Raw genomic sequence first — 13998 nt, forward strand, 5'->3', positions numbered from 1 at the left:
TTGCCACAAATCTTTATTGTGAAATACACCGATGAGGCTGCTCAGCATCACAGGAGTAACGTCCAGTATTGCCTGACGCGTTTCGTGTGTAAACACTTCTTCAAAGGCACCGGATGCAGAGACACAGGCACGGCGATTTTCGGCACCATATTTCAATGTTCGTCCCCGCCCCAATGGGCGTGGCCACCCCTGTGGCCTGTTGGATGATGTAGTGCTGGTATTCCTGACAGTGAGGTGCCGTGTCGGTGTTTGCAATTTTCAATAGTGAAACCTCAGTGGGTTTGTGGTGCTGTGCTTGGGTCCCCGCTGCAACGGTGAAACTACGGGTTCCAGCATGCATTAAAACTACTTACCAGTGCAAGTCACGTGGATACATCGCAAGCATGCAGATAAGGGTGCCCCTGCGAATCAGCCAGTTGGAACATGTGACATCCTCTGATGAAGAAGCCTCCGGGCTTTGAAACGCGGAAGGAACTTTGGTTATGATGTGGAAACTGCCGGTTTTACAAATTTAAGCTTGGTTGAAGCACTCCTCTGCGTGGGCGTCTTTGCAGCATGGCAACTTTTTGATGAATATATATATATATATATATACTGAAAAAAACATAGGTTTCATGGACATTATAGTTAGTTGGACATTTCACTTATAGAAAACCATAGAAATTCCCTTGTTACAGTTAGTTGAGCTAACTATAACTCGCACTCACGCTACGCACTGCTGATGACATCACATATTACATCATTCATGACATGGTCAGTGACATCACTGATGACATCACTGATGACATCTCAAATGGCATTACTGATGTTCCAAAAAGCAGGCGATAAGCCGAGTTAGCACTAGCAGTAATATATTAACATCAACCTTTAACTGGTGTAAGGAGGTCGACTATCTACTGCGTGAATTTGGACCCAACTCACAGCCACATCTGAAGACACATCTGATGACTAACACGTGATAGAGCTACTGGTCATGCACCTCCGACACCCAACAAAGCCACAACACCCAGCACCACCACCACCAGAACCTCCCCCCTGGACCATCCCCCCTACTACCACCAAGGCAGCGCAAAACAGGACCTTCCCAAAACGCCATGGCCCCTTAGCCGCACAATAGCTGAATGTTGGAAGATGTGGCAACCAACAATATATGAAGAAGGCAAGTCACCCATCAATAATAATGCACACAATGCCAAGTGTAACACTGAAGTGCTGCACAGACCTCACTAAGCAAAGCACAAACCTCTCCATGTGGAGATATACTATTGATACTTGTAGTGTAGTGCACAGTGGACGCAACCATGTTACCTCAGGCAGTGGGGAAGATCTTGGTCATGTAGCTGTATTATCCCCCCCTGGAAGAGGAGTGCGCTGGTCCAACGTACGCCACTCCAGCGTAAGAGTATGAATAAATAGGCCAGGCCCTGTGAGTGGCTCACTTGTGGGAATACCAATGAGGCTGCCGCCATGACTGCTGACCTCCTCGACACAGGCACCCTGCGAACCCAGCGGCACAGCTCCACAGACTTATGTCTGTACCGACTACTGCCTTCGATCTACACTGCGGACAGCAGGGATCACAATTCAGATGCAGTGGCGATTGCAGATGACGCAATCCCGTTCGCAAGACACGTTGCCCCCGTGGGGCCCTCCCTGACCACGTATCATCGCAGGCTGCACACATGCTGTGTGCTTCAGGTGCCACTAACTCACTGCACCATAAGTCATTGCCACATCACCTTATTAAGGCAGAATTCATTAGACAAAAAACATTGCTCCCAGTGCGACTCGTCTGGACCACGTATCATCGCAGGCTGCACGCACGGAGTGTGCTTTAGTTGCTACTAACTCACTGCACCATAAGTTATCGCCACGTGGCCTTATCAAGGCAGAATTTATTAGACAAAAGACATTGCTCCCAGTGCGGCCCACCGGGACCACGTATCATCGCAGCGTGTGCACACCCTGAGTGCTCCAGGTGCCACTAATTGTGCAGCTCAACTCAATGCCACTTGGCTGTGCAGCCATCCTGACCGCCGCCTCCACCCTACACTGTGGTTACACGGTTCACAACTCAAGATCAGCAGCGACACAAATTGTGTAGGAGACTATAATGGGTTAAGAGGACCAAATGCTTCCAATCTGTGCAGCTCAAGTCAATGTCACGTGCCTGCGGGCCCTTGCTGACCGCTGCCTCCGGCCTACACTGTGGAAGACCTAACTAACCCTGTTCAACACAAGCTGATCCCACATGTGTAACTGTCCTGAGTCCTGAATGGCAGTGACCCCAATTTCGTGGCAGCGACCATAGCACCAGACTCCCTTCAATCAGTGAGGGATATTTGCATATGGAAGGACAGCGACACGTGGTGCCACTGAACCTGCACTACGCAGGCCGGTAGGGCCACCAATGTATGCATGTTGCTGTAGGCCCTTGCTCACCGCTTCCTCTGGCCTACACTGTGGAAGACTGGCGACACGTGGTGCCAACTAACCCTGTACAACACTTCGATCCCACATGTGTCACTGTGTCCTGAGTCCTGAATGGCAGTGACCCGAACTTTGTGACAGAGACTACAGCACCACACTCCCTTCGATTAGTGAGGGGTATTTGCATATGGAAGGCCAGTGACACGTGGTGCACTGAACCTGCACTGAACAGGCCGGTGGGGCCACTGACGTATGTATGTGTCTGTGGGCCCTTGCTCACCACTACCTCTGGCCTACACTTCGGTCAGCAGAGGTCACAATTCAGAGTGAGTCCTGATTCCACATGACGCAGTCCAGTAGGCCACACACATTGGTCCCAGTAAGGCCGTTCACACCAAGCACCATCACAGGCTCATACAGTCTCAATGCTTCTGGTGCCACTAACCCTATTTAACACAAGCCAATCCCACATGTGTAACTGTGTCCTGAGTCTTGAATGGCAGTGACCCAACTTCGTGGCAGCGACCACAGCACCAGTCTTCCTTCAGTCTTATTTGTTGTTCTTTTCTTTAAATACATTTTTTTATATGTAAATCTATACATGACTTCTTTGTCCAACCGCACAGGGACACTTCCGGGCCCAAGAAGGTTGTTGGGGGTATGTTGGTAATGTGGGAAGAGGATGCGTTACCTGCTGATGTGGGAAGATGCAGCATCAAAGGGGTATCTATCACAGAAAGAACTCCGATATGTTTTCACAAATGCCTCAGACAGATGCCAGCTGACGGACTGATTCACAAAATGATTCTTCAAAATGTATGTAGTGTGAGTTATGAACAGTTCGCACCCAGGCTTGCAGAGGGACAGCTGCGGCCCATCCGCTCGACTCACAGACGCAGTCCTGTGAGCCGTCCACGTCATTATAGCTATGCCTGCCCGGTTCCTTCGTACGCCACGCCAAGCCACTCCGATTACGTTCTGACATTGGCCGCACATAGCCATCTGTCGCAGGCATACTCGCTGTTGGTGTGCAGATCAGTGGTCTAGTTCTCAACACCACACGGCTACTCCCTGAGGGCAGGTGTGCTCACACACCACACCCATCCGGCACGAGCGTCACAGGCCATGTGACCACGCAAATATAATAGATTGACAACATCACATGCGTGTTTGCCGGAGCTGATTGGATGGCGGATACTTCACAAATCTCAACCATAAAGAGTCCTTGAAAAGTTGTGCAGAAGGTTAGTCGCACCCTGAGCTGTATGGCCGTCAGGGACCTACCATCCCCTTGGCGCGGACTTGAGATGCACAGGGTAAGTGCCACCCTAAGCTCATGTGGCCATCAAGGGCCTACCACCACGTGGCACAGACTTGAGTTCCACAGGCCTAGTGGCACCAAAAGCTGATGTGGTCTCCACCATTGATGACTCAGGACTCAGCGACATGTGTGAGATCTGCCGGGCCGTGGAGAAGATGATGTGGTCTCTGCCATTTATGACTCAGGACTCAGCGACATCTGTGAGATCCGCGGAGAAGCTGATGTGGTCTCCGCCATTCATGACTCAGGACTCAACGACATCTCTGAGATCTGCGTAGTTTACTCAAGACAGACTTAAGACAGACTTAAGACAGTCTTAAGACAAACTTAAGACAAACTTAGGACAGACTTAAGACAGACTTCAGACAGACTTAAGACAGACTTAAGACAAACTTAGGACAGACTTAAGACAGACTTAAGACAGACTAAAGACAAAATCCTAACTTTATTACTACTAATTGCCTTCTGTGAATACCAAAAGTAGTAAGCTTAGGATTTTGTCTTAAGTTAGTTCTGTGAATCGGGCCCTCTGTTTCTCTGTGTCTCACTCCTTTGATATGCGTCCTTATTTTGTGCTTTATTTTCCAGGCTCTGTTATTGACATCCATGGTCCCCACAGGAGTGTTCCGTCTTGTTGTTTTGTATTATTTTTGTAAAATGTTGTTTATAGGTTTTATATATATATATATTCACTGAAAAAACCATAGGTTATAGACCATATATAGTCAGGAATTAGCATTTAAAAAACCTTATTTTACTCACACAAAACCATTGAAATTCCATATATAGTTAGTTGCACTAACTATATATCGCGCACCCGCAATCCACTGCTGATGATGTCACATATTACATCATTCATGACATGGTCAGTGACATCACTGATGACATCACTGATGACATCTCAAATGACATCACTGATGACATCATCTAGTGTCTGTGTGTTTTTGTAAAGTTTAAATACGTTTTACATATTGAAGAATGAGTGGATGTATGGAAGACTGAGTGTGTGTGTGGCTGGCTGGGAGGTGTGTGACTCTGTGCATATCAATGTGTACTTGTATCAGTGATTGTATAAGAGAGTAAGTATGTGTTAGTATATGTGTGAAAAGTATGGTGTTCTGTGTTTAACTATAGATGAGGAAATCGAAGTGTGATTGATTCTTCACAGGACTGACTAGGTGTATGAGTGCATATGATAGTGTTGTAATAATGAGTGACTGTATGTATGAGTGATTGTATGGGTGAATGAGTGAATGTGTGTGTAGACGTAGGAATCAGTGAGTGCGTATGTAGTAACTGGTATTGGTGTGTCATGATGTCATCAGTGATGTCATTTGAGATGTCATCAGTGATGTCATTTGAGATGTCATCAGTGATGTCATCAGTGATGTCACTGAAGTATGGTGTTCTGTGTTTAACTGTATAGATGAGGAAATGGAAGTGTGATTGATTCTTTACAGGACTGACTTGATGTGTGAGTAACTCCATGGATGAGTGGCAGTGTGTGAGTGTCTGCATAGGTGTATGAGTGCATATGATAGTGTTGTAATAATGAGTGACTGTATGTATGAGTGATTGTATGGGTGAATGAGTGAATGTGTGTGTAGACGTAGGAATCAGTGAGTGCGTATGTAGTAACTAGTATTGGTGTGTCATGATGTCATCAGTGATGTCATTTGAGATGTCATCAGTGATGTCATCAGTGATGTCATTTGAGATGTCATCAGTGATGTCATCAGTGATGTCACTGACCATGTCATGAATGATGTAATATGTGACATCATCAGCAGTGGATTGCGGGTGCGCGATATATAGTTAGTGCAACTAACTATATATGGAATTTCAATGGTTTTGTGTGAGTAAAATAAGGTTTTTTAAATGCTAATTCCTGACTATATATGGTCTATAACCTATGGTTTTTTCAGTGAATTTTCAAGGTTTTGTAAATGCTAATTCCTAACTATATATGGTCTATAACCTATGGTTTTTCAGGAATTTACCTAACCTCAATTTACAAGATGTGGAAATTAAGTGGTTTGGCCACAGAGGATTAAAATGTCACCAATTGATACCATTGGTGAAAACCTTTATGCATTTGCCAAAACCTGACCTGTTAATTGTGCACTGTGGAGGTAATGATTTGGGCACTTTGACTGGGGTAGGTCTAGAAATGCTTTTAAAGGACACCTTTGAGCAATTAATGGCACTTTTTCCTCAGACTGCCTTGGTATATTCAGATATATGCCAAAGACAGAAATGGAGGTGGTCAAACCAATTTTGTCCACAAATTGAGAAGTCGAGGAAGCATGTAAACAAATCTGTTTCAGCTTACATGAGAGACCATGGAATGGGCTCCCTGTACAACAATAACTTGCGTTACTACATGCAAGATATCTACAGAGGAGATGGAGTTCACTTCTCAGATGAGGGCAACAGAGTTTTCACTCTGAATTTAAGAATGTGCATTGGTACCTACTTATAAGTACCTAAATGTACCATAAACCCAAAAGCTCTTCTCAGAGCTACCCTACATCTAATCACTCACAATTATTATTTAACTCTAACATTTTCACTAATTTTCAACAAAATACCCTCCCTGGGGCGCTACCCGGTACGCGTACCGGGAGCTAACCTCGCGAAATTTTTTTAAAAAAATGTTTTTTTTTCGCACATATAAGCCTCCTCAGCCACCCTCAGAAAACCTAGGGGGTCAAGATAACTCTACCGTGCCCCCTTCTACCCATTCTGAACATTATTTGCCCTCCATCTTGTATCTTAATTCGACTGAAACACAAAATGGTGGACTCCCGGAACGCTTAAGGTCCGCGAACCGAGGCGCTCAACGGTTCGCGTACCGGGTCGCTCCCTGGGAAGATAAAGAAAATAAAAAATAATCAACAAATCCAACAATCAATTAACATACAGCATTTGAAAAGTCTATCATTCATTTTTCATTGTAGTACGCTCCCCAGAACGCTTCCCGGTTCGCGTACCGGGCGCTACCCACGGGGCCCTTTTAAAACCTCCACATTAAACCTAGGGGGTCAGCGAGGATCTACTATGCCCCCTTATGGTTATTTCCCCCTTTGTTTTGGCCTCCTCTTGTCTCTCGATCCTACCGAGAGACAAGATGGCGGCCGCTCCGGACTGTTTAGAATGTTGACAGACACCGGAGAGCCAATCAGCTTCGCTACGCGAAGTTTTGGTACGCTTAAGGTCCGCGAACCGGGGCGCTGCCCGGTCCGCGCTTACAGATATATATCTTTTTTTTAACGTTAATTTCTCAAAATCCACTGCAGCACATATATTGAGACCTACAAAAGGCACATCGGGCTACCAGTCCCTACAATTTAGCCAAGTTTCGTGCAAATCCATTCAGCCGTTCGGGCTAAAAGTGAGGCTAACCGCCCTATGGAAAACTCAATGTTAAAAACATGTTTTGGGACCCCCCTTTTTTCTCGGCCCCCCCTGGACGAACCCCCCCCAAATTTTCAGGGGCTGCTCAGAAACAAAATGTTCCATTTTCCAGAAAATGTCAGCCAATTCCGTCCACAAACGCCAAAGTTATTAGACATAGAATTTTCAAAAATCCCATAGGGAAAAATCCTAACTATATATACCTACTGGCGACCGCCAGTAGGTAATATATATATATATATATATATATATATATATATATATATATATATATATGTTAATAAAAACAATAAAGTTTGAAAATAGTTTATCGTTTGCATATATATGTTTATAAAAAATTAAAGTTTGAAAAAAAATTACGAACGTTTTTGATTGTTTTCTTAACTGCTGTGTGACTCTTTCTTGTTCTTATTACTGTTATTTGATGGTGTCCACCATGGTGTTAAATTTTGGGGCACTTATCGTAAGAATACTGGTGATGTCTGCAGTTTGCACCAACTTCTGAATAGTGTGTTAGATTTATCTCAACTTTACTTGCATTACAGTGCTGATAATGAAATGCAGACTACCCGTTCCCGTGCAAAAAGACACGAGGTGCACCTTTGCGATTTATTCTAAATACTAAAATCCTGTATTGAATTGCACTGAGGTAGTGGATGCACTTACAGTGTACACACAAAATCAATGAAGAAATCTCATTGTATTTATATTGCTTGGGAATAGTGCGTCAGGTGCTGGATCTCGACGGGATACACTGCCCAGTTCGTATATTGTTCTCTACACGAAAAAATAACATCACAACTTTCACAACAACTGCAATGCGAAACAAATTCCGGAGATAAGCCACTAGGCATCAGGGATTTTACACCTGCTTTCTGCTGGTGTTAAACAGGACAACTACCTGAAGCATGAAAGGGAACACAGCCAAGAGCCACACCAGGACACCCACAGGTGCCATAGAGTCAATGAGCATGATACAGGGATACCCATGAGGGCCACAAGGCTTATCGCAACAACCCCAAGTCCGCCAACGCCCCCAAACTCGCATCTGAGCAAGTGGTCCCTGTGGTCATTATGTTAGCATGATAGGCACGGGCCCTGCAACATCACAGTGTGCTGTCTTCAGCAGACGTTACCATGTCACCTCAGCGTTGGCAGTGACCCTGGACATGTAGCTATGCACGCATCCTCCTGCATGCACAACCGGCATGTGCTGGTCCGGCGTACACAGGTCAACGCAGGGGTGTGCCTATCCGGAAAGGGGAACGGGGTGTCTCGGACATGTCCGTGTGAAGGAAGTGCTGTAGTGTGTCTCTGTGTTTTGGTGTGGCCTGCAGCAGTCAATGTTGTAAAGTGGCATGTACCACCTCCAAACAGCACTGTCATGGTGTAGTTGGAATGGTGGTAGTAAGAGAATCCAAGGAGGCGGTCATAGGGTGTGAGGGCGCTAAAAAGGATTGTCGCATTGGGCGCCACCAGCGATAAAGCCGGCCCTGTCTGCTCACATGTCTCAAAACAACAGTGGACATGACTGCATTGGCGTCAAATTATGTCTGAGGTGCTGGCAACCAACGCTGCTTGACACTGACCTGTGTTGGTGATGGACTACCCTGAGGTGAACATGGACACACATTTTCCTACGTTCCTTATTCAGGCATGCTGCTGCATTTGTCTGCATATCGTGGCACTACTCTTGGCTGCACTGACACATTTTCACTTGTCTCCAAATGTGTTGTGTCTGGATTTGAATGCCAATGTTTGTGTCACGCACTCTCTGGCTGCCTGCCATACGTGAATTTCTACCCCATCCGGACTGTGGGTTTGTAACTATACGTTCTCGTTTACCTCTTCTGTACTGACGCTTTTGGACGCTTATCCGCCACAATTGAGTGTATTTCGCTGCTGTGTTCAATTGTACGAATGTTTTTGTTTGGAGAACATTGTGTTGGATGTTGATGTACTCTGCTTCGTATGTGTGTGTACTGCATTATGTGTGAGATGTCCCTTCATGTGAGTTTTTGTTCACCCTTCTCACTTTCAGGCAGCGTGGTTTTCACTTCTATGCTCGTTAAGTGATGTGATGTTGGCGGGTTGTGTGACTTGTGCTCCTTGTTGGTGTGTTTCATTTTGGCCATTGTTTGTCTATCCTTGTGCTGTACTTAGTTTTGCATGTGTGCAATTGTGTCCATCTCCACCTGTCCCCCCCACTCCCTGCTTCTTCCTCTTCCTGGTGCTGTTGTGTCTATAATTTTGTTGCTCCACCAATAAATACATGTAATGAACAAATTAGAATAGTTCCCTGATTCTTTTAGGGTTCAAACTTCTCTCTATTGGTTTATTTTTAATTTTCTATATATACAGTTTTTTATATATTTAAGGACACATAGAAGTCAGAAGTGCAACGTATTCTATCAACACACTTTCTAGAACATTCTACAACACGTGCAGGTTTTGCAACATTTTCTCGAACATTTAACTAGGCCTTGGCGGTAAATTCCGTTCCGCTCGCGGGATTTGCGGAATTTGGGTAATTTCACGTTCCGCGGAGAACGTGAAATTGCCCGAAATATTTTGCTTGTTCGCGGTCTCAAAATGCGTCTTTGCAAGATATTTCCCCCGAGCAAACAAACAGCAATTGCGAACAGGAAAAAAGCATCGCGAACAAGCAGTTCCGCATGTTTGCAGATGTTCTGCGTGTTCGCGGAGATTTTTTACCGTTTATTGGAGATTTGCGTAACCTGATTCTTTCAACAATTCTCTTGCCTCTTTCTGCACTTCTCTTCCTTTTTTCTGCACCCCTCCTGCCTCTTTCTGCACCTCTCATGCCTCTTTGTGCACCTCTCCTACCTTTTTCTGCACCTCTCTTGCCTGTTGGTTCTTTCTGCACTGCTCTTGCTTCTTTCAGAAATTATCTTGCCTCTTTCTGTACTTCTCTTGCTTGTTTCTGCACCTCTCTTGTGTCTTTCTGCACTTCTGTTGCCTCTTTCTGCACCTCATGTGCTTCTTACTGCACCCCTCTTGCCTCTTTCTGCCCCCTCTCCCCTCATTCTGTACCTCTTGTGCCTCTTTCTGTACCACTGTTCCCTCTTGCTGTACCTTTCCTGCCTATGTCTACACCTCTCTTGCCTCTTTCTGTACCTCTGTTGCTTTTTTCTGCACTTCTCTGGCTCTTTTTGCACCCTTTGCGCCTCTTTCAGCATCTCTATTGCTTCTTTCTGCAGTTTTCTTCCTTCTTTCTGCACCCCTCCTGCCTCTTTCTATTCCTCTCTTACCTCTTTGTGTACCTCTCCTATCTCTTTCTGTACCCCTCTTACCTAATGTTGCACCTCTGTAGGTTCGTTCTGCATTGCTATTGCTTCTTTCGGTACCTCACTTGCCTCTTTCTGTACTTTTCTTGCTTTTTCCTACACCTCTGTTACTTCTTTCATCAATTCTCCAGCCTCTTTCTGCACTTGTCTTGCTTCTTTCTGCACCTCTGAGTTAGAGGTAGTTTTAATCCCCCTGCCTATTATGTACTAGGGCCTAACAGGGGAGGTCATGCCAATCACAGGGGGTACCCAACCCATAATGTACCCTAGTGTATGTAGCTGTTTTCACTGTATTCTAAGTGTCTTTCAGTATAGCACTGGCTCCGGGCCTGGTTAGTCAGAGTCAGTTACCACTAGTACCAGTCAGCCAAAAGTTGGGGGCACAGGATGACTTTGCAACAAGGCCTCTTTCTGCACCTCTGTTGGTTCTTTCTGTATATCTCTTGCTTCTTTCTGCACCTTTCTTCTTCTTTCTAGACCGCTGTTGCCTCTTTCTGCATTTCTCCTGCTTCTTTCTGCACTTTTCATCCACTTTCTGCACATGTCCTACCTCTGTAGGCATAGTTAGAAATTAGCATTTAAAAAACCTTTGAAATTCATCGAAAAAGTCATAGGTTTCAGGGATGTTATAGTTAAGAATTAGCATTTAAAAAACCTTAGCAATTCACTGAAAAAACCATGTGTTTCAGGTTATACGCAGAAATTACCATTTAAAAAAACCTTTGAAATTCACTGAAAAAACCCATAGGTTTCAGGAACGTTATAGTTAGAAATTAGCATTTAAAAAACCTTAGAAATTCACTGCAAAAAACACAGGTTTCAGGGACGTTATAGTTATTTGGACCTTTCACTGGTACAAAACCAGAGAAATTCGGCCGTTATAGTTAGTTGAGCTAACTAGAACTTGCACCCCCTCAATGCGCTGCTGATGATGTCACATATTAGATCATTCATGACATGGTCAGTGACATTACTGATGACATCACTGTTGACATCTCAAATTATATCTCTGATGACATCATCCACATGATAATCTGATGGGCCTCCTCACACCCTAATATAACCTTTGATACACCCACTCTAAAATACAGGCTACCATTTTCGAAACCATAGAGACACCAATACCAGTTACTACATACTCACTCACTGATTCCTAGGTCTACACACACATCCACTCATTCACCCATACAGTCACTCATATATGCAGTCACTCATCAATACAGCACTATCGTATGCACTCATACACCTATATGGACATTCACGCACCATAGAGTTACTCACACACCTAGTCAGTCATGCAAAGAATCAATCACACGCCCATTTACTCATCCATACAGCTATACACACACCACCTTACGTATTCATACAGATACTAACACATACCTACTCTCTTATACAATCACTAATAAAAAGCACACACTCATCCACATGGCCACTGTCACAATCACTCACTCTCAAATCTAGTCATTTATATACTCCAACACTCACATATACTGCCTTTCACATATGTAGTTACTCACACATGTACCACTGAGACAGCCATTTACTCACCAACACCCATACACACAATCACCCACCCGTACAGCCCTTCACAGAGGAACTCTTGTACCCATACACCCAGTGAATCACCCATTCACACATCTATGCACAGAGTCACACACCCCCACCCACCCACAGACACTCAGACAACCAATCAATAACCCATATAGACAATCGTAGCTACTCACCAACCCAAGCAGCCACTTGTACACCAACTGACAAACTAATACAGACATTCACAGTTTAGTCACTAACACATCCTTTCAGTAAAACACATTTATTCACTCACTTATACAGTCAGTCACACATCTATTAAATCATCCATTCAGGCACAAATACACCGACTCATTCTTTAATACATCTTAGCAAATATATATAAAACATATTTAAACTTTACAGAACTGGATGATGTCATCAGTGATGTCATTTGAGATGTCATCAGTGCTGTTATCAGTGATGTCACTGACCATGTCATGAATGATGTAATATGTGACATCATCAGCAGTGCATTGCTACCCAGCATACCTTGCATACCCTGCCACACTTATGGCTCCGTCCATCACCACCCCCTTTTGTACCGCTTTGGCAGCCATAAGTGTGGCAGGGTATGCTCAGACGTGAGTCCCTTGCTCACTTTGCCACTGGATTCAAGCAAGCCGGGCTGAAGACGGCTGGAATGCCAGAAACCGGTCCTCGGAAGCTTGTTTCCGGTCCAGGAAAGGCATGGCTTGGCAGTTCGGGCTGGACTGTTCCCATGAGGCACAGGGTCAGACTGATTTGCATATAGCCATGTCTGAACTGGGGTGGCAGAGTGGGCTAAAGAACGGTGATGGATCAAACCCAGATCTTTTGACTGGGTGTGAGTGTTTGATTGGTTCTGATGCTCCGTCCATCACCACCCCCTTTTGTACCGCTTTGGCCGCCATAAGTGTGGCAGGGTATGCTCAGACGTGAGTCCCTTGCTCACTTTGCCACTGGATTCAAGCAAGCCGGGCTGAAGACGGCTGGAATGCCAGAAACCGGTCCTCAGAAGCTTGTTTCCGGTCCAGGGAAGGCATGGCTTGGCAATTCGGGCTGGACTGTTCCCATGAGGCACAGGGTCAGACTGATTTGCATATAGCCATGTCTGAACTGGGGTGGCAGGGTGGGCTAAAGAACGGTTATGGATCAAACCCAGATCTTTTGACTGGGTGTGAGTGTTTGGTTGGTTCTGATGCTCCATCCATCACCACCCCCTTTAGTACCGTTAGTTAGGAATGCATCACAAAAACCTGTGAGACTTGGTGTTCTTGATTTATGATTACGGTTTTAGCACTCTGCTGGTTAGTTCAAGGATATATAAAAGCAAGAGATATAATAGATAGTTTGCCTATTGTACTGGGTTCAGGGCTGACTGGGAACCGAAAGCAGACCTGACAATTTTGTCAGACTGGCCCCCACCCTGGGGGTGAAGAGGGGTGAGCGTGAAGCACTGTTGCTTAACAAAACTGGCACCCAGCACTGTTGCTTTTGTTACTGGGGCTCGATAATGCATAATCGCTACAAAAGCGGCCCCCAGTCACAAAACTGGCCCCCACTGCTCCAAATCAAGTCCCAATCGATCCGAGATTGGCCCCCACCCTTCCAGGCACAAGGGCAAACACCTGATGCCCTCTTCGGACAGTCCTGCCCTGACTGGGATGTATGGCCAAGGGATTTGCTTACTAAAAATATATTTTCCTTATTGACAAAAAGAGAAAGATGCTTAGTGTGCTTCTGCTCATACACATAATACGCTGGTTGGGGAAAGCAGAAGTATGCATGAATATGCATGAGACTCTACGGATCTGATTCACAAAGGTAAACTTATACTCTTGTCTAAGTTTACACTTACCGTAGTGACTTTACTCCTTTTTAGTATTCACAAACTTTAAGTGTATTTTTGCCTACAGTAACTTTGCTAGTAGTAAAATTGCACACGTCGTTTGTGAATACCAAATCAGT

Source organism: Lissotriton helveticus, chromosome 8 (genome assembly GCF_964261635.1).
Source record: "Lissotriton helveticus chromosome 8, aLisHel1.1, whole genome shotgun sequence".
NCBI lineage: Eukaryota > Metazoa > Chordata > Amphibia > Caudata > Salamandridae > Lissotriton > Lissotriton helveticus.